Source organism: Panthera onca, chromosome A2 (genome assembly GCF_046562875.1).
Source record: "Panthera onca isolate mPanOnc1 chromosome A2, mPanOnc1 haplotype 2, whole genome shotgun sequence".
Classification (NCBI taxonomy): Eukaryota; Metazoa; Chordata; class Mammalia; order Carnivora; family Felidae; genus Panthera; species Panthera onca.
In genome coordinates this window covers 28,388,304-28,410,670 of record NC_138340.1, presented here as the reverse complement: position 1 = coordinate 28,410,670, position 22,367 = coordinate 28,388,304, and the positions used below count along the sequence as shown (strand labels likewise).

Below are 22,367 nucleotides of genomic sequence, written 5' to 3'. Positions count from 1 at the left end.
CATTAGAATGCCATTGGAACTACAGCTCATAAAAGTAGCCACATGATTAATTTTATGGGTGATGCCAGCTAAAATAAAGAATTCAATTAGAATCCAGAGTCATCTAGCATAATAAACAAAATATCCAGGATATAATTTAAAAATCATCCATCATACCAAGAACCAAGAAAATCACAAATTGAATGAGAAAAGAGTATCAACTGACACCAATACCAAGATGAATCAGATGTTAGAATCATTTGACAAAGATTTAAAAGCAGCTGCTATGTAAATAATTTACCTCAATTACAAATTCTTCTGATACAAATTTAAAAAATAGGAAATCTCAGAAAATAAATAGAGATTATAAGACAGAAGCATATGGAAATTATAGAACTGAAAATTACAATAGGAGAAAATTTTTTTTAAATACTGGATATTCTTAACAGGGTGGAAATGAGAGATGATAGTATTATTGAATACAAGGAGAGAACAATAGAATTTACTCAATGTGAACTATAGAGAGGAAATAGATCGAAAAAGTGAACAACACCTCAGGGACCTGTGGGCAATAACAAAATATCCAACATCCATATGATTGGAGTCCAGAAGAAGAGGGTCCTGAAAGAGTGTTTGAAGAAATAATGGCTGAAAACTTCCCCAAATTTGGTGAAATACACAAATGTATAGATCTAAGAAGCTCACTGGAACCCAAACATGATAGACTAGAAGAAATCCAAAGCATGGATTTCTTTTAAATGTTCAAAACTGGAATCCAAAGAGGCAAAAACCTTGAAAGCAGTTATAGGAAAAGAACATATTACCTATAGAGGAATACCAATTCAAATGACAGCTGATTCCCCATTTTATACAATGAAGACCAGAAGGAAGTGCCCCAACATGTTTAAGTACTGAAAGAACTGTTAACTGTGAATTCTATATCTGACAAAACTGTCCTCTAGGAATGAAGGGGAAATAAAAACATTCTTGGATGAAGGAAAACTAGAAGAAGTTGTTGTTAGCAGACTCACTCTTAAAGTCTGGCTAAAAGTTCTTCAAGCAGAAAGGAAAAGATAATAAATGAAATATTGGAGAATGATGAAGGAAGTGGGAATAATGGAAAGGGATTTATGGGTACATATACTAAACTATTCCTTCTTTATGAGTTTTATAAATTGTATTTGATTGATCAAAACAAAAATTATAACACCCTCTGATACTCAAGTCGATGGTCTTTTTTTTTTTTAATTTTTTTTTAACGTTTATTTATTTTTGAGACAGAGAGAGACAGAGCATGAATGGGGAAAGGTCAGAGAGAGAGGGAGACACAGAATTCGAAACAGGCTCCAGGCTCTGAGCAGTCAGCACAGAGCCTGACGCGGGGCTCAAACTCATGGACCGCGAGATCACGACCTGAGCCGAAGTTGGACGCTTAACCGACTGAGCCACCCAAGCGCCCCTCAAGTTGATGGTCTTTAAAAGTGGGAAAGATGGGGCACAGGTGGCTCAGTGTGTTGAGCATCTGACTCTTGATACCAACTCAGGTTGTGACCTTGCAGTTGTGGATTCGAGCCCCTCATCAGGCTCCATGCTGAGCATGGAGCCTACACGGGATTCTCTCTCTCTGCCCCTTCCTCTCTCTCTCTTTCTCTCTCTCAAAATAAATAAATAAACATTTTTTTAAGTGGGAAAGGTAAAGGGACTTAAATGGAAGTGAGGTTTTAACATTTTGCTCAAAGTCATAAAATATCGATAATAGTAGACTATAATAAGTTACCTATTAGATTATAATATTTAGAGCAACCACTATGAAAACTGTACAAAGGAATGCATCCAAAACCACTAAAATAATGATGGATTCCTTAAAACAATGTTCAAAGAATTCACAGGAAGGCAAGAAAAGAATGAGAACTAGAGGAAACAAATAGAAGACAAGTAATAAGATTGTGGACTGAAATGCTAACATATCAATAATGATATTAACTTTAAGTCATCTAACATCACCTATCAAAAGAGAGAGATTGACAAAGTGGGTAAACAAACACAATCCAACTATATGCTGCTTATGAGCAACTCACTTCAAAGTCAGAGATTAGAGAAGTTGAAAAATTAAAGGATAGAAAAAGATATACTATACAAATATTCATTTTTTAGACAGCAAGAGTGGCTACATTAATATTTGATAAAAGTAGTCTTCAGAGCAAAGAAAATATTTAGAAACAAAGGGAGACATTATATAATGATAAAAGCATCAATCCACCCTGACAACTTAATGATCTTAAATGTATGCACACCAAACAATACATAAAGCAAAAACTAATAGAGTTTAAGGAGAAATAGAGACGTTGACAATTACAGTTGGAAACTTCAATGTCACCTCTCAACAATAAATACAGCTACCATATAGAAAATCACCAGGAATATAGATGATCTGAACTATATGATCAGCCAGTAGTGCCTAACTGACATATAGAGCAGTCCATCCAACAATAGCAGAATACATATTTTTTTCAAGAACTCATTCAACATTCACTAAAATAGACATTTCTTGGGCCACACACACACACACACGAAGTTTAAAAATTGAAAGCATGTAGAATGTGTTCTCTGTAATAAAATCGAACTAGCAATCAATTATAAAAAGACAACAGAAACACTCCAAACATGTGAAAGTTAAACAGCATACTCCTATAGTATCCACAAATTAAAGAGGAAGTCTTAAAGGAAATTTAAAAATGCAAAGAAGTCAATGAAAATGAAAACAAAACATTAAATATCAAAACATGTAGGCTGCACCTAAAGCAGTGCTGAGAAGGAAATTTGTACCATTAAATACTTATACTAGAAATGACAAAAGGCTTCAGATTAATAACCTAAGTTCCTACCTGAAGCAAGTAAAAAAGGAAAGAAAAATACAGTAAAACCTTGTAAAAATATAGTAAAATTTTGCAAGCATAATTCATTCCAGAAACATGCTCGTAATCCAAAGCACTTGTATATCAAAGCGAATTTCCCCATAGGAAATAATGGAAACTCAGATGATTCGTTCGACAACCCAAAAATATTCATATAAAATGATTATAATACTGTAATAGAATACAAAATATAAAGAAAGATAAACAAATTTACTTGCACTTACCTTTGAAAACCTTCGTGACTGGTGTGAGGGAGACAAGAGAGAGGAAGGTTATTGTATAGGATGACTTTCACTATCACTAACGGAATCACTGCTATCGATTGGCTCAATGGAATCTTTTTCTGCATGGGGGCCATTGTATACACTCGCACAGATGTTGACTATAGTAAAGTATTAATAAACTCTTGTCATGTACTATATTTAATGTAACTGGCAATAAGGTAGCCAAGAAAGGATCTATATCTGCAGGCAGCCTGACCTAGAACGAAGTAAAACATTCCTAAGCTTTCTCTTGTATGGAGGAACAAAGGACTGTCCATAGGTTCTTTAAAGCAACAAAAAATACACTAGTGCCAGTTGGAGGAACCTGATATTTCAGTGTTCTGAAAAATCACTGATTTCTGCCAAACACTGAGCAGTGAGACTGAGCATCTGAGCATTGGAGATGATCACCCATGACCCTGCAGCGAGAGAGAGGAGAACCATTGGCTCAGTTGTGATCATGTGACATTTGGTGTTACCTACTGCTCATATTGCAAAACATTGCTTACTTATCAAATTAAAATGTATTAGAAATGTTTGCTCCTCTTGTGGAACACTCGCAGAACAAGGTGCTTGCAATCCAAGGTTTTACTGTAAAGCAAAGCAAGCAAATAGAAGAAATGATGAAGGTAAAAGGGGAAATCAGTGATAGAGAAAAAAGATAAAGTCAAGGAAACAATAAGAAGGTTATTCTTTTTTTAAAAATTTTTTTCAATGTTTATTCATTTTTGAGAGACAGAGAGAGACAGAGCGTGAGTAGGGAAGGGGCAGAGAGAGAGGGAGACACAGAATTCAAAGCAGGCCCCAGGCTCCAAGCTGTCAGCACAGAGCCTGATGCGGGGCTCGAACCCACGAACCGTGAGATCATGACCTGGGCCGAAGTCGGACGCCCAACTGACTGAGCCACCCAGGTGCCCCAATAAGAAGGTTATTCTAAACAATTAATAAAATTGATAAATGACTGGCATGGCTGACAGTAGCAAAATTACCAGTATCAGGAAAGAAATAGGGAATACAGATCCTACAGTGAATAAAAGATAATATGCTTATGCCATGAAAATTTCATATTCATATATTCAACTACTTAGAAGAAATAAATCAAGTATTCAAAAACCATATACTACTAGGGTTCCTGGGTGGTTCAGTCGGTTAAGTGCTCGACTTGGTTTCGGCTCAGGTCATGATCTCATGGTTTGTGAATTTGAGCCCCATGATGAACTCTGTGTTGATGGTGTGGAGCCTTTTCTCTCTTTCCCTCTTTCTCTCTTTCCCTCTCTCTCTGCCCTCCCCTGCTTGCATGGTCTCTCTCTCTCTCTCAAAATAAATACATAAAATTAAAAAACAAAACAAAACATAAACTACCTAAACTCAGGTAGGGTGCAATGGACAACTTGAATAGCCCTGTAAGCCATTAAATAAATTAAATTAGTACTTAAAATTCTCCCCAAAACACACTCCAGGATTACATGGTTTCACTGGAGAAGTCTACTAAATATCTAACTACTAAAGAATCAACATCAGTTTTACACAATCTTTAACAGAAAATAGAAAAGGCAGAAACACTTCCTAACTTATTTTATGAGGTTAGTATTATCCTGATACCAAAACAAGATAAGGACCACAAAAAAGAAAAAAAGAAGGAAGGAAGGAAGGGAAGGAGGGAGGAAGAAAGGAAGGGAGGAAGGAAGGTTTATTATAGTCCAATATCTCTTGTGAACTTTGACACAGAAATATTCAACAAAATATTAGCAAATCAAATCCAACAATGTGTAAAAAGAATCCCAAATGGAATTTATTCCAAGTATGCAAGGATGGTTTAATACTTTAAAAGTGAATAATCCACCACATCCACAAGCTCAATAAATGAGTTCAGCAAGGGCACAAGATACTGACAAAAATCAATTGCATATACATATACTAATATTTCTACATGTAGAAACCCAAATTTAAAATGCAGTACCATTTACAAAGCTTCTAAAGAAAATGAAATACTTAGATATATATACACTTAGCAAAACATGTACAAGATTTGTATTATTAAAGTTACAAAATGCTGGTGGAAGAAATCGGAGAAGACCTAAATAAATGAAGAGACTTGAAAGTGTCAACATAGTAAAGATGTCAGTTGTCCACAAAATGATCCATAGGTCGAATGCAATTTCTAACCAAATTCCTGTAAGCTTATTCTGAAATTTATATGTAAAGGCCCAGGCCCTGTAGTACCCAAAACGATCGTAACATAGAGTAATAAGATGAGAAGACTCACTCTACCTAATATTAAAGATAACTGTATAGCTGTATTAGTCAAGCCAATGTGGTAGTGGCAGAGGACAAAATGGAACAGAATAAGGGACCCAGAAGTAGACCCTCATACACATAATCAAATGACTTTTGGCAAGGGTACAAAAGCCATTCAACGAAGGAAGCCCAGCTTTTCAACAAATGGTAGTGGAAAATTAGACATCCAGTTAGCACTGGCCAAAACAATGAACCATATACTTTATTCCAAAATTAACTCAAAATGGTTATAAACTTAAATATAAAATTATTTAAAACTTTAGAAAAATAAACACAGAAAAAAATGGTTGGGATCTAAGGCTAGATAAGGAGTTCTTAGACTTGACCAGAAAAGCACAAATCCATGAAAGGAATAATTGATAGGTTGGACCTCGTTAAAATTAAAACTTTCTCTTTGAAAACCCATGTGAAGGAAATGAAAAGACAGTCTACAGGCTTGAAGAAGATATTTGAAAACTGCCTATTTTGCAAAGGACTATTATCTAGAATATATCAAGAACTCCTAAAACATAACAGTAAAAAACCCAAACAACCCAATTAGAAAATGGGCACCACAAAACATGGACAGATAGTTTATCAATGAAGACATACAGATGGTAAATAAGCACAGTAAAAAGATGCTCCACATCATTAGCCACCAGAGAATTGCAACTAAAAACCATAATATCAACACACATCTATCAGCGTGGCTAAAATAAAAAATAATGACAACACCAATTATTAGTATGCAGAGAAACTGATGGTTCATAGTGTTAGTGAGAATAGAGAGTGGCCCAGCCACTCTGGAAAACAGTCTAGCAGTTTTTCTTTTATTTTATAAAACTAAACATTCAAGTACCATATGAGTGAGCAATTACACTCTTGAGCATTTATCTCAGAGAAATGAAAATTCATGTTCCCATAAAAACTTGTACATAAATACTCATAGCAACATTACTCATAGCAGCCAAAATCTAGAAATAGCCCAAATGTTTTTAACAGATACATAGTTAGGTAAACTGTGGTACCCATGGAATTCTACTCAGGAATCAAAAGGAACGAACAATTGGTATGATCAACAATTTAGGTGATACTCCAGAGAATTAGGTTGAGTGAAAAAAGCCAATCCCAATAAATTACATACGTTTTGATCCCATTTATGTAACATGTTTGAAATTACAAAATGTTAGAAATGGAGGATAGATTAAGAGTGAATGCCAGAATTTAAGGATGGAAGTGAGGGGAACAAGAGAACGGTGGGTATGGTAAATAAAAGCACAACATGAGGGCTCCTTGTAGTGGTAAAAGAGACAGCCCTACACAAGTTATAAAATTGTATAAAACTTAGTACACACACACACACACACACACACACACACACTGAAATGAATACAAGTAAAGTGGATTTAGGGATTTCTGGGTAAGATTGGTATATTGTGTCAATGTCAGTATCCTCATGTGCTGTTATACTATGGTTTCCCAAGTATTACCACCAGATGAAACTGGATAAAATGTACATGGGATCTCTCTGTATTATATCTTACAAATGCCTGTGAATCTGTAATTATCTCAATAATGATTTCAATAGAAATTATATATTTTAAACACTTTCTAAAGATATATGTTTTGAGCCCTTACCATGTGCTATGCACTGTTCTAATGACTTTATATATATATTTTCATGTTTATTTATTTTCGAGAGAGAAAGAGGCAGAGCATGAGTGGGGGAGGGGCAGAGACAGAGGGGGCTCCAGAGAAGCAGGCTCCAGGCTCTGAGCTGTCAGCACAGAGCCTGATGCGCGGCTTGAATTCACCAGCCGTGAGATCATGACCTGAGCTAAAGTCTGACGCTTAACTGACTGAACCACCCAGGCACCCCTCTAATGACTATATTAATATGTCCATTTAATTCTCAAAATAATCTTATGAGGTGAGCAGCAATATTATCCCCACTTTCCAGGGAGGAAAGCAAGACAGTGAGAATAAGCAACAAGTCTAAGGTCAGAGCCTAGTAAGTGGCAGAATTTGGATTAGATCCCAAGAATCTTTGGCTCCAGTATCCACAGCCCTAACTAATAGGCTATTCTCTCTCTTTATCTACAGATTACTTATAACTGAGAGCATTAGGAAGAACTGTATGGATAAAATGGCATTTTAAGCTTCCTAAATGGGAAGATTATGATGTGATATATGTAGAACATTAATTACACTGTATGTAGGGAGAACTTAATACATATTTGCCGAATTAATAAGTGGCTTACCGTTGGGGCACCTGGGAGGGTCAGTTTGTTACACTTCTGGCTCTTGATTGCTGCCTGGGTCATGATCTCGAGGCTCATGGGTTCGGGCCCACACCTGGCTGTGTATTAGTAACGCAGAGCCTGCTTGGGATTCTCTCTCTCTGCCTCTCCCTGACTCGTGCTGTCTCTCAATATAAACAAATAAACTTAAAAAAAATAAGTGACTTACCTTCTTTAAACTACTAGATGATTCCTTTAGTCACTGCCAACAGCCCAGCCTCTGCAAAAAGAGAAAATGAGGGACCCAGGGCAATGAGCTTATTTTATTTTATTGCATCATTGACTTTCTCTCAACTGAGGTCAGTGTTTCCCAAGGGGGAATTTGCTGGCATCCTGGGACAGATAATTCTTCGTTGTGCAGAGATAACCCATTGTAGAACCTTGAGCAGCATTTAACATGTTCCCTACATGTTGCCCTGTGGCCACCCCCCACCCCCATGCCTATCACTTGGACATTTCCTAGTCCCCGCTAAGAACCCTGGTCAAGAACCAGTGCAGTTTGTCTCTCTCTGGTTATAACAGAACTCATGCAACAGGACTGCAGGATTCACATGATTTAAGAGGAGCGTTTCATTTTCTCCCTTGGCTTGGCTGTACGCTTATGATACAAAGGAATCAAACTTCCTTGCTCTCACAGTGGCTCTAAGTTTGAATTTGAATTGGTCTAAAGTGTTCATTTTGCTTTTTGTTGTTGTTGTTCTGGCTGTTCTTTTTGGTAGGCATAAAGAAGTTTCCCCTTTCAGAGAAATGCTGAGCACATACCACCCCAAAGCACACCCCAAACCAATTGCTCTCAATCTCAAAAAAAAAAAATCTGAAAGGGAAAAATATTAATGGATTATTTTTGTACATGTGAAAAATCTTTTGGAAGGGCAATTTTCTCTTGCTGAGTGGTGGAAAAACGACAGCGTTAATTACGTTGCCTTGTTAAATCTGAAAGAACGCAGTGAACGTTGGAAACCTTTCAATTGCCTTTGTGGAAAGGCATCTAATGGATCAGAAACCATCTCCATCAGCGAAGCGCTGAGGCAGCTGTGCCCCTCCTAAGGCCCTGGGTCTGGTTGTGCTGAGAGGAAGTTGTGAGCTCCAACCTATGGGACCTCTGGGGAAAATACAGAGGAAGGTAAGGGGTACGGGAAGGTAGAATTTCCACTTCAGGTTTTGAGCACTGGCCAACTTTCTTTCCTTTTAATCCTTTCTCAGTAAAGAGGCGGGAAGGAGGTGAATTTAAACAGAATTGCAGTGGTAGCCAGGTTTATTTGGGTGCCTATGTCTGTACACTTGTTGTCTTGGCCTGTGGTGGTGGATCAGCTTCCTAGCCATAAGAACAGGGACAATAGATCCTGCCCCCACGTAATATAGTTCTTTCAACAGAGCCCAAGCGAAGTGTGAGGCTTGCATGGAGGAAACAAAAACAAATGCAGAGGGATCACTTGCATAAAAAAAAATGGAAATACAGTGTTGCTTTCCCAGGAATCTAGTTCCAGGATAGGGATTATGGGTATACAGAAAGCCCCCACAGTGTTGAAGAATGCCATTTCAGGGAAACACAGGAGTTCAGAGGCCCAGCTTTTGTACTTTGCTTGAATTTCAGATGAGATAAAACTAGCAGGTCTGCTAAGTTGCAGTGCAAAAGCTTACATGGCTTCTCGAGAAAAGCAATTTATTTTAGATTATAGCACAGCAGCTATCATTTAAACTGCTAGGGATTGTAATTGAACTCAGAACCAACCTTCTCTGTAAACACAGGGTGTGATAGTTAAGTTTACCCAGGCTCTTCTAAATAACATGAACACCAGGCCTTCAGGACAGATGGGCATGGGAGTCCAAACATGGATCACTCGCGTCTCACTAACATCCAACAACTGGCCCATTCAAAATTACATCCTGGGAAACGTACCTAGCTGGGTATTTGAATGTGCACCTGCTGTCCATATTGGGTGATATTAATATGAAATGGCTAGGAGGCAGCAGTCTTGAGGAAATGAGAGCACATGCAGTTAGCAATAGGGAACTTTTGATTTCCATCTTTATCTCGGGTCATGAAGGGGCTTGCAGGGAGGCAGAATCCACGCAAATCCAGATAAAGAAAAAAGTGCCTCTGAATACTGGATATTCTTTGATTTGATAATGAAGGGGATGTGCTTACCTTCCAAACCCTAGAATGTCATCCTGTCATTAAGTCCTAATGAAAGCTTAATTGTTCTGTTGGGAATAATGATGTGTCTCATTTCCGTGCACTGCATTTGCTCCTCTCTTATTATAACTAAACCCAGTTATACGAAATTTACTATTCCTCCAGAGTTGTCCAGAGACTCAGAAGACAACATTTTATCCAGGCTAAAGTGTTTATTTTTTGCTTTTAGTAAAAGAGGGCTCACAATGCACTTGCTCTTTTTATAATTTTCTTTTTTTTAATGGAAAACATTAACCAGCACATAGTACAAATCAAATAATTTAGAAATACTTATAATAAAAAGTAATGGCTCCCAACTCCACCCTTTCCCCCTCTGGTTGCACCCACTAAATGCAAAGCTATGACTCATTCCTGGTTTTAGCTCATTATCGTGAGTTGATATTTTATCTGTTTTATCCATTATTACTGATTTTCTTCTAAGAAACAGAAGGATTTCGCTTACTTACACTTACCTTTCCACATTCTCCGACTATAATGTGACATTATTTTCAACTCCCATTGTTCTTGCCACTTCTAAATCGAATTTAAACTTCCCCTTATTGGTTCATCAATCTGGGCAGGATCTCTTACCTCCTCGTGGGCAGATGAGTTACAAGCACTCATACCCTTTTCTTTAATATTCTTCCTCTTGCACTCTCCATCCTCAGGCAGCTCTACCATTATTTTTGCATTGCCAAGTTTAATTTACATTTGCTGTCACCAGCATGGTCTTTGTGATTTTTCCAAAGTTGAAATTAATGAAAAGGATTTGCATAATTAGGACTTTGTGAAATTATTTACTGCAGACCTGAGTGTGCTCTATGGTTACAGTGTCAAATGTCCTGTGATACTCAAAAGAGACTGTGCCCAGAGTCAGGTTCAAATGGATTCTCTTCCCTTCTCATTTTGTCAAAATCATTCCATCTTTTAGTGTGTGGAGTGTATATTTCACGTGGTTCTTATAAAGTTGTTTGTGTTTGTTTCCCCTGGGGTTTCTGGTATCCTCTTGCCTTTCCTAAGCATGCGCCTGCATCATCTTCAAGGTTTCAAAGCTCGTAAAGTGCCTCTACTATGAGGGTCTATTGTTCTCCTTCCTTGTAGGGCTGCATTTGCTCTTATTTCCACAGGGTGTTCCTCCGTAGATGTGCTGTATAGAATTAGCTTGAGGTTCGCCCAGTGCCCTCCAGGGTGGGATTCACTGTTTGCTGGATCTAACGGGTTTTCTGTGTTTGTTTGTTTTTGTTTTTGTTTTTACTTACTTTCAAATTTTGCTTGCAATTTTCCAAGGAAGGGTGAATAGGAGGTGAATTATCTGAGTCCTTGCAACTTTGTTTTAAGTTTTGCTTCCAAACAGAATTGATACTTTGGGCATAGACTTCAAAATCATTTTTACCACTGCCTTTTAGCATCCAGCGTTGCTGCTGATAAATCTGATGTCACTCTGATCCTTACTTCTTTCATAGGCTACCTTTTTGTTGGTTTGTTTTTCTTTTCTCTTTAGAAGGCTATTAGGAATTTCTTTTTAACCTCAGTTTTCTGGCACTTCATCTCCTTTGTACTGAGTAGATTCCTATCCTTTGAAGGTTCATGTCTCTGGCTCTGGGAAATTTTCTAATATAATTTCTTTGATAATTTTTCCACTTCAGTTTCTTTTTGCTCATTCTGAAACTCATATTATTAGCCTGTTCTTAGAACTCCTGGTCTGGTCATCTATACATCTCATTTTTTTTCTCACTTATTTGTGGGTGTAGTCAGTTGTCTCGGAGATTTCTCCAACTTTGCCATCAAACTTTGTATGGAACTTTTATTTAGGAAATCATATCATTCCCAGGAGATCTTTCTTGTTATTGGATTGCTCCTTTAAAATATAATTAAAATGTTTTCCTTGTGTAGCTACCAAATCTCTTCAAATTGTTCTTGTGGATATTAAGTAGGTTTTCTTTAAAGGTTGTATCTTTTCTCTATACTGTTTCCTCAGTGTCATATTTTCTTTTGTTTTGTTTGCTCCTGATCTTTTTTGTGGTGCCCTTTCTTGTAGTATTAGATTCCTGGTGATCTGGGGTTGTGTATAAAAGAATGAGGCCATAGAAAGACTCTTTGAGAGCTATTTTTTTTTAATTTCTTAATTTATTTTTGAGAGAGAGAGAGAGACAGAGTGTGAGCCAAGAAGGGGCTGAGAGAGAGAGAGGGAGAACCAGAATCCGAAGCAGGCTCCAGGCTCTGAGCTGTCAGCACAGAGCCTGAAGCGGGGCTCAAACCCATGAACCATGAGATCATGACCTGAACCAAAGTCTGGCGCTTAACCAACTGAGCCACCCAGGTGCCCCTTTTGAGAGCAATTTTTAACTGATGGGTCTTTTAAATGGCCTGTTTAAAAGGTTGAAGTTTAGAGCCTGTGGATGGGGATCCCAACTTGCCAGAATGAGGTTTTAAACACCCATAATAAGTGTCCTAGTCCTCCCCAGAAACTTTTTTTTAGATCTTTGTATTTTCCTTTCTTTTTTTTTAAGTTTACTTTTATTTCTTTTGGTGGGGGAGGGCCAGGGAGAGAGGGAGAGGGAGAATCCAAGCAGGCTCTGTGCTATTAGCATGGAGCCCCAGGTGGGGCTTGATCTGACAAACTGTAATATCATGGTCTGAGCCAAAATTGAGAGTTGGATGTTTAACCAACTGAGCAACCCAGGCCCTCCTGACACTTTTTTTTTTTAATTGCCTTGAAGCTAGTGCTTGGCTTCAGTCCAGTCCACATGGAGAGCCAGGAGGAAGGGCACTCCGTGTTACATATATTGACCTATAGACAATGCCCTCTTTCCAATACCAACCCCACTCTCACCCTCTGTTGTACCTCCTGTTTCTGAGACTTGGGTCTTTATGGGCAGGTCTGTTCTCTCCTTTGCTGAAACCCCCCTTTAGTCTGGGGTTTCCTTTGCTATGATACGTGTCAACAGATTTTCTTGAAATCACTCATTGTCTCATTGCTTCTTCTCATCCTTTCTGTGGTTATGGGTTTACACCTTTGTACTCCTTTCGTGTCATTTAGAAAGTGCTTTGAGTGGGAAAGGAGGTAAATGGGTTTGTTCAGTTTACCAATGTGAACCAGACACACTCTTTTTTAAAAAGACAGTTTGTGATTTTCGTATGCCACATGCTAGAGAAATGCCTTGTAGCTCTTCATTTTATTTTCAACAGTTTGTTAATCTGATGCTTGGAATCAGCAGTCCCAGGAAGTTGCAGAAACATTTCATTAACTAAATGGAGCCCATACAAAATATACTCGTGAAAACAGTATGTTCTGCTATTTTCTCTACACCCTGTAACTGATCATGCCAGGAATTATGTTTTCTTCCACATTTGTCAATTCAGTGAGTTTGTAGACCTACTTTAAAAGTTCTAATTTGGGGCACACCTGGTTGAGTAAGCTCTAAGCGTCCAAGTCTTGATTTTGGCTCAGGTCATGATCTCATAGTTTGTGGGTTTGAGCCCTGTGTCAGGTTCTATGCTGACAGCACAGAGCCTGTTTGAGATTCTTTCTCTCCCTCCCTCTCTTTGCCCTTCTCTGGCTCACAAGCATTGTCTCTCTCTCTCTCAAAAATAAATAATTTTTAAAAAATGTCTAAAAAAAGGTTCTATTTTTTATCAGTGTGTTGTGCACCTGAAACTAGTGTAACATGTGTCAATTGTACTTCAATTTGAAAGAAGCCCTATTTTTATTTTATTTAGTGAAGAAAGCACGATTGGATGTCATTGATCAAAATGTACCATCAATTAGAATGTGTTCTTCCTCAGTGGATAAATGGACAAAGAGCTTAGGAGTAGATATGCCTAAGGAGGAACAATGAATAGATGAAACTATTCAGTGATAAGAGTTTCACATTAAAACTGTATCTATGTAATCTACAGAATTAACAAAGTTTTTAAAATATGGCTTAATTACTGAAAAAAACCCCACCAATACCTTTATACCTTTATATGCTTTTGTTAGGAACAACAAAATTTGGTACAAACTTCAGGTAATTTAAAATGTTTATTTTACCTAGTGATTCCCCATTTTAGGAAATTGAAGAAAATAATTAGAATTTAAGGTCAAGGCTCATTTGTCAAAATGTTCATTATAGCATTAGCGTATAGTAGAAAAATCCTAGATAATATACATTATCTAAAATATACAATATACATTATATAAAAATATACATTATCTAAAACATACAATATACATTGTATAAAAATATACATTTTTAAATAAAAATTTGGCACACCCATACCATGGAATACAATCAGTATTTGAGATTTATAAATAGTTGGTAACGTCTTGGTAAAATGCTTAGGTATAATGTAGGGGAAAAGATAACCTAGAAATGGTGTATGTATTAAGATCTCAAGCATTCAAAAAGGAAAGAAACCAGAAGGAACTGTACTGAAATTTTAAGTGTGGTTGTCTGTTGGTTGAATTGTATGTTATCCTTTTTTGCTTATTAACATTTTATTTTCCAGATGTCTTATAGTGAATATGTCAGGTTTTAATGGAAATACAAAAAAGAAGCCTCTTTAAATTATGTGCTGCTGAAAGTAAAACTTTAAAAAATGTCCCCGAATGACCCATCTGGCTTTGCCTTGCGTGAACTTTTAACCTTTTATATGACAGAATCAAGAGTGTCCTGTGTCAAATAGCGTTTGAGGTGTTTTCCTTTATTGAAAGTATCTCTCAGATGCATCTGGAAAAGCTAACTGGTGTATTATGTTAGATTTGCTGCTTTTTGCTCTCTGTTTTTCTCTGTATCTTGCACCTGACTCCAAAGTCTGATTTCTGTGAACATCAGCTAAAGAAATATTAAGATTTTCTAGAACGGGGAAGCTACAGTTGCATTATGAATGGAAGTTGTAAACGGTGGACTGAGCATGACACTCCCCGCTTTAGTCCTGGCTGGCTCACCTGGGGAAGGAACAAACTGAGGACACTGAATGGGGTGATCTCACCGTCCTTCCAGGTCCTCTGTTCTCACTTTGCAGTTATCTGCCCCTGGCACAGACCAGATGAAACCAAGGTACAGAAGTGAGTCAGTGAGAAGCGTGTGTTCTCAGAGCGTATTTCTTTGGCAATTTATTTGCTTGAAAAAGAGAAATTGACTTTGTGAAGTAACAGTTTCACATGTTCATTTGGAAGATGAGAAAACAGAGACAACAGGAAGTGCTGTGTAGAAGGTGCCATTTCTGAGGTTTCTTGCTATATTTTAGGTCTGTAAGGTATGTTATTTGCTCTCAGAAGCCTCATATGGACTGAGTGATTTTGACCCACAGAACACAAGGTAAGAGGGACAAATGATCTGTCTTGGTGTAATTTGTTTCCCCTCCTCGAGGAAATGTACCAGTCAGTGGAATTCTGTGTGAAAACACAAACCATTTCAGGATAGGTGCTGGTGCTTTGTGCAGTGAGGGTCCCCAGGACCCTGCATGATCTCCGCTTCTCTAATTTGCTGCTCTTCCTCCTATCCTCCTGACTTTAAAAAAGACCCAAAGCAGAAACTGCTGTATTTTTTCAGACTATAAAAGGAATACCTGTCTATTTTATAAGATTAAAAATCAAAACCCAACACCACAGAAACAATATTATTTATTTAATTTTATTTTATTAAGTTTATTTATTTACTTTGAGGCAGACAGAGACAGCGCAAGCAGGGGAGGGGCAGAGAGAGAGAGAGAGAGAGAGAGAGAGAGAGAGAGAGAGAATCCCAAGCAAGCTCCACACTGTCTGCATAGAGCCCAATGTGGGGCTCAATCTCAACATCCATGAGATCATGACCTGAGCTGAAATCAAGAGTCCGATGCTTAACTGACTGGGACACCGAGGTGCCCCTATTTTTACTTTTCAGAATTAAGTATCACCTATCATCTTACCACACAGGGATAACCTTGATTAATATGTGGGGGCATTTTGCCTCACACTGTCTTCTTCATCTGTGCACGTGTACACATCCATACACACAAATGCACGCACACACAAATTTGACACCTCCAATACTGTTGTTATTTTATCTTACAGTGTGACATGTCCATAGAATTTTCCATCATCATCTATAATTCCAGCATAGTATTACTCCGTATATGTGAAATATAGTTTGCTAAAATCATCCCCCTTGATGGATTTTGTTTGCTTCCAACTGTGGCTGTAGGAAGCAATGCTGTGACAAAGACCTTGTATGTATGTCTTTGCACCCTTGTTCAATTGTGTCTTAAGCAAATTTTATGAAAATGGAATTTCAGTGTCAAAAATGTATGATATATGGGTATATATATGTACATGCAGTATTATAGTATTCTCCACGAAGTCTGTACCAGTTTATACTAACACTGTCCTTGCCACAGTTTTATACCCTCACCCTCTTCCCTCAGTGTTCCGCCAGATGTTTCCAGTTGAAAAAAAAAGTCAACCAACTGCCTAGGGAAGGAGTCTCTGGTTCAGTGCAGGTGTGACCTCACTCAGCAAGGTCTGGTTTTGGCGAGCTGTTAGTGAGGGGTTGGGTTTCTCCTCTTCCTTAGCATTTCATCTCACTTCTAGTGCCAGGGACCTTTTTTTTTTTTCTGAACAAGAAAGCCTAGGAGTGTTTTTTTTTTTTTTTGCCTTTACTACTTCACCACATAACAGATGTCCAGATTTTGACTGCCTGTTACCCAGAAGTACTCCAGTTCTGATTTCCTGGCAATGCAGTTGCTGTTTTCAGCAACAGTTCAGCACTCGATGTGTTTGTTTTGCTTTAGGCTTCTATTCTCCCCCAAACACCACACCCTGACATCCCCAGTCTTTCAACCTGGTGCCCTGGACCAGGGTGATAAAATACCGTGCACAATTGTTCCTAAGCCCAGAAAATTTATTTTCCTGAGTTTAAGCTGGCATCATGAGTTGTTAACCCTGTTAGAAAAATGCAAGTTGGATTTATGATTCCCTTCCACACGTAATTGGGCTCTAATTTTAAATTCTGAGCCAATTGATTTGCACTATATTGCATTATAACATAACAAAAGTGCAATTGAGTCCAGGCAATGTGTGACTTTGAGCCTCCAATTATGCAATGAATTATTTTCAGTTCTTTAATAAATGATGCCTAGGTTGACACCAACCTGTCGTGGTTCCCTCTGGCTCACCCTACTCTGCAACCTCTTCTTTCCTTGTCCTACCCATTTTTTTTTCTCTTTTCCTTCCCAATCCGGCAAGGTTTAGGAATGAGTTGCTTCAAAACTCAAATCCCACATATTAAGACCTTAAAAGAAATTTTGTGCCTCATCCCTCCCTGTAAACTCCTATTAACATTTCATTTCAATCCCCAACTTATTCTGATGGGAAACTATTATTGCATTGCCTACAATATTGGCTGTTAAGCCACCAGTTATATAGGTTGCTTTCATGGTATATGACAGTTTCTCTAGGAGGTCCTTTTGGAATATCGATACTTCCTTGACCTTTCCATGAGATCCTAGGATAGGCGATTTTAATAGACTAGATTTTCCTATCCTTTTTTTTTCCCCTTTGAGATAATTTCTCCATTGTATTTATTTTTAGCTAGTTGTATTTTATGTATTTCTACAAAATATATCAAGTTATTTTGGGAACAAGGGTTGGATATAAATAAATAACGCATGTTGCTGGAATCAGAATGACGAGTTATCTAGTAATCAGAGACAGTTAATTGGAATCTGCTTCTCAAACTTTTTCTTCTTTTGGCAAGCCCTTGTTATTTTCAGTAATGGGCTATTGTAAGTGAGGCTTTGTGCATTTGTCAGAGGCTTTGTGCATTTGCCCAGAAGGAGAGGACAAAGGAGAAAATGGGGTAGTAGAAAGAGTCCTCCACTGAGGATCCCGGGAACTGGAGTCCAGTCTCTTCCTTCTAGGAGGCCTTGGGCAGACCCCTTCTTGGCTGGGACTCTCACCTCCCCCCTTGCAACATGACTTCTCATTGCTGAGGCCCTTCCTAATTTTGGGAGATGCTATCTTTGGAGAAAATTGTAGCCTCAGACCCCTTATTACTCTGTGTTCCTTTGAACTTTCATCCTCTCTACAAACAAATGAAACTACCTGCTGGGAATATTAAAAATACTCAGGGGGGTAGGGGTGCCTGGGTGGCTGAGTCAGTTGAGTTCTGACTTCAGCACAGGTCATGGTCTCGTGGTCCATGAGTTTGAGCCCTGCATCAGTCTCTGTGTTGACAGCGCAGAGCCTGGAGCCTGCTTCAGGTTCTGTGCTCCCTCTCTGTCTGTCAGTCTGTCTGTCTGTCTCTCAAAAACAAACATTAAAAAAAAATACTCAGGGGGCACCTGGGTGGCTCAGTTGGTTGAGCTACCTACTTGGGCTCAGGTCATGGTCTCATCTTTTGTGAGTTCGAGCCCCACATCGGGCTCAATGCTGTCAGCACAGAGCCACTTTAGATCCTCTGCCCCTCCCCTGCATGCACCCCCTCTCTGTCTGCCCCTCCCCTGCATGCACTCTCTTTCAAAAAACAAAAACAAAACTCAGGTATTGGATGACTACCCTGAAAGGAATATTTCTTGCCTTTTTCTGCAGAAAGTAAAGACAGTAGACTCTTTTCTATGCCTTTCCACACAGGGATGTTTTCCTGGGTGTTCATAACTGAAGGCAATTTCTGGGGAGCACCATATAGGGTTATGGAAGAATGACATGAGGTGGCAGGGAAGCTCTGGGGGAAAATGTGCATAGCATTAAATGAAGAGCTCTTGCTGTATCCAGGACCACTTTGTGATCACATGCAATTGGAAGCTATTTAAAAAATAAACTAGAGCATCATAATTGCTGAATGACAACATCGCAGTTTTTGCCATATAGTGCGTGTTCTGGGTTACTTCAAGAATACACATTTACCTCTATTGTTTCTTTTCCGTTAATGGAGTCATGCAGGGGGGAAAGTTTTCTGATTTGAATTAAGGCCAGGTGAAGAGAGGGAAATGATCAGTTATTTTACTTTTTTTCCCTCTCCGTCTTTACCCTTATAGCTTTAATTACTCTGAGTAAGTAACTTCATACCCTATCTTCTAAGATCATTGGTGACATTATTTTCCTAAAAAATAAAAGCAAAATCAAAACAAACCCTAAATATTTTTTTTCCTGATTTCATTTTTCCCAACTCCCTCTATGTTAAAGAAAGTTTCCCTCCAAATATAATTATGTTCGTGTTTTTGTAAAGTTCCCTTAGTTAGAGAATCTTCAGATGTACTTTTTGGCTGATTAAGTTAGTCATTGTAGATCCTTGAACATAAAGAGATGAAAAAATCGTGTAAGGAATTGAATCTGAAAGTGTCTTATATTTTATTATGAATAGATCTCAAATGCTTTATTTTTTGACAGCCCAAGATAAGGATGATGATTAGACATCTGACTTAACTATTAGAGAATTATTTTTTTAGTCTTAGGGAATTTATGGAATTCTTTCAAATGGATGTGGACAGAAGTAACTAGATTTATACCATGTTTCCCAATTTGTGATTTAAAAAAATATGTAAAAATAGACATGTATGATTTTTACATCCTTGGCCCTATATTATTTTTCATTTCGACTACAAACACTAGGAATTTTCTAGTTTATCCAGGTAATTATTCTCTTAGTTGCAAATACTGGTAAGTAGTTTTCTTCCAATATAACTCTGAGCTGATTATTAAAAGAATATTTAAAATCATTCCATTAAAAATGATGATACAAATTTGGTAAAGTTCTTTCTGACCATCTGGGCTGTTGGAAAAGTTGAAAAATCTAGGACACTATCAGGAATGTCACTAATAGCTAGTAATTTGAGAGTAATTTAATGTGTGAGGAATATGTTGAAAGGCTATTTTAAGTCCACATATTTCAAGTAGGTTTTATTTATTCTAATCTGGGAACATATGAATTGGAAAATTCTCAAGGTAAGCCGTTGGTTGTGAAGTCTTTTATAATGATGACCATCCATCCGAATCAGCAGTGATCAGTGAGAGCTGGAAATTATTGTTGAATTTAGGGAGTCCTGAGGCTCTTATATCATTCTTAAATAGTGGAAGTTGTTAGAGAAACTGCATTTAAACTACAAACACACATATATGTGTAGGATGCACAGGATGTTAGAATGGGTCTCCTCTTGTCTTAGTTTTCACTGAGGCATCTATAGGATAGCTGTCAAAAGACCCAACTATCCCATTTGCTGAATGAGCATTTGTAGATCCTTGAACATAAAGAGATGAAAAACTCTTGTAAGGAATTGAATCTGAAAGTGTCTTATATTCTATTGTGAATAGGTCTCAGAAGTTTTATTTTTTGACAGCCTAACGTAAGCATGATGATTAGACTATTAGAGAATTATTTTGGGTCTACAATATCACATTTGCAGAATTTCAGCATGAGTCTGTTCCATGTTTTTTGCATATTTAAAAGTCAACAGGGGGTTAGAGAAGAAATTTCTTTGGAAAGAGCTATGGTCATGCAGTGAGTTGTCATCATGCTGCTGGGAGAAATAGTGGTAAGTACTGTCTTGTAACCCCAAGCCCAGAAAGGCATCATCAAGAGGACTAAACAGAGAGTTCTGAATTATGTTTCTTGCAGTTGGAGGACCGAGAGGCCTGATGCCTGCGTCGGGTCTGAGGTATTTAGAGTGGCCCGTACATCAGTATCTGACTCATCCTAGGAAATCTAGAAGGGAAAGCAAAGACAGGCTGGTCAGCTATGTGAGTGGTAGGACAGGTGTGCTGATGCTTGAGAATCAGCCTCCTTTTCCAGTCTTTGTCAGAGCATGAGACAGTTAAGTGCTTCTTAGGGACCAGATCCAGACTGCAGAGGACAGAGCCAATGAGTTGTTTTGAATCTAGTCAAATCTGGTAGCTGACAGGGTCAGGGGATCAACCACAACATATGAGGTTCAAGGCAGATTGCTAGATCCTTGGGACTCAGGAAGGGGTTCACAAAGAACAACCTAGAGAAGAGTCTAGAGGTCCAATGAACTGTCTGAGAGAAGGACCCTGCAGGGACCCTCTCATTGTCTATGAAAACTCCCCAAGAAAGCTCACCATCAGCTCTTACAGACATACAGATACACAGACAACTCCTTATACATATCCATTCCACTACAGGCCCAGAGAGAGCAAAGCCAGCTTATAACAGAACGAGCACAAGGAAGAGCTCACCTGTCCCTTGATTTCTTCAACCTTGGAAGAGTCGCAACATTAGCTAGTAGGGTGAGGGAATGGCAGGGACAGTAGGGGGGAAAAGGAGAAAATCACCATGGCCATCATCCTATTGTAGGCTTCTAGATGGAAGCAGGGCCAGACTGGGAAGGGGAGGACAGACGTTTGCATAATACATTGTTGTGGCATTTCTGTTTATAACTTGAAGTGGTTCTAGAACTGTCTATTACCTGTGAAAACCAAACCCATGGGCCTGCTAGAGTTTTTTTATCCAAGGGCAGAGGAAGATCATTAACACCGAATGATAGACAAGTTTAGAGGGACAGTGGGAAAGAAAATAAAAGTTTTATGTTATGAATTATGCTTGTTCAGCATACTTGTTGCATAAAGGTGTATCTGTATGTTCATTTCTAAATAGCAATGATATATAGAGAGCTCCTAAGTACATGCCCAAGTATTTAACATATATCAATAAATAGAGGCATCTATTTGGACTAACTGAATCATTTTTTCAGTAAAATAATTTGCCTTTGGAACTAACATTAATAAATTTATTTCAAAATGTCAGTATTTCAGACTATAAAGTAAGTTATTAAAAATTATTTTTCTCATTTTTTCTATTTTCTTCCTTTTCCATTTCTCCCATTTTCTATTTTCTTCCATTTCTTCCAAGGTTTAAAGTAATCAGAAAACAAAAGCATTAGGGTAGGACAGACACCTATGAGGAAAAGTGTTGGATACAATGGGGTTGTCAGAGAGAGAACTGTTCAATTTTATCTTTTTCAATCTCCCCAAACCGATCTATTCTAGAACACCTTTCCTCCAGTATAGCATTTCCTAAAATATGGTCCCCAGGATAGCAGGAGGAATTATTTGAAATAAAACTGGTTCCTAGTGAAATATGTTTTGGAAATTCATGTCCATTTACCAAATCTTACTTGCCCTGGGATCTTCTCAAACCCTTTAGTGTATGTATACACTAAAATGGGCATATAGTGTATGGCATTGTCCAAATATGTTTGATCACAGAGTATTGTTTTGGTGAGGGCCATGCTTTAGAAGCATACCTTTAAGAGTCCTGGTGGATTGTTCCAAATTTGGTAGATATTCTCACAAGTACAAACAGAATATAGATTCTAGGGGTGCCTGACTCAGTTGCTTAAGCATCCGTCTTTGGTTCAGGTCATGATCTCGTGGTTCCTAAGTTCGAGCCCTGCATTGGGCTCTGTGCTGACAGCTCAGAGCCTGGAGCCTGCCTCGGATTCTGTGTCTCCCCTCTCTCTGACCCTCCCCACACTCAAAAAT

The 22,367-nt window shown here is 38.2% G+C and overlaps 1 protein-coding gene and 1 long non-coding RNA gene across 11 annotated transcripts in view; one reads left to right on the top strand and one right to left on the bottom strand.

Annotated features, from left to right (window-relative positions):
- The window catches only part of FHIT (fragile histidine triad diadenosine triphosphatase), a 1,422,334-nt gene that overhangs the window by 507,703 nt on the left and 892,264 nt on the right, over nt 1-22,367 (top strand). The window contains exon 1 of one of the 9 annotated variants that reach the window (XM_060633697.3): nt 8,727-8,857. The exons of 5 other annotated variants lie outside the window; for them this stretch is intronic. The gene's annotated coding sequence lies outside the window, so the exon portion shown is untranslated. Of the gene's footprint in view, nt 1-8,726; nt 8,858-15,135; nt 15,214-22,367 lie in introns of those variants that run through there. 3 more of the 9 variants (XM_078442878.2, XM_060633689.3, XM_060633698.3) reach the window with 3 other exon arrangements.
- LOC132679817 (uncharacterized) overlaps nt 1-22,367 on the bottom strand; it is a 61,797-nt gene that overhangs the window by 31,500 nt on the left and 7,930 nt on the right. For both annotated transcript variants that reach the window (XR_009610332.3, XR_009610333.3), the window contains exon 3: nt 7,904-7,954. This is a non-coding gene — a long non-coding RNA (uncharacterized LOC132679817). The remainder of the gene's footprint in view (nt 1-7,903; nt 7,955-22,367) is intronic.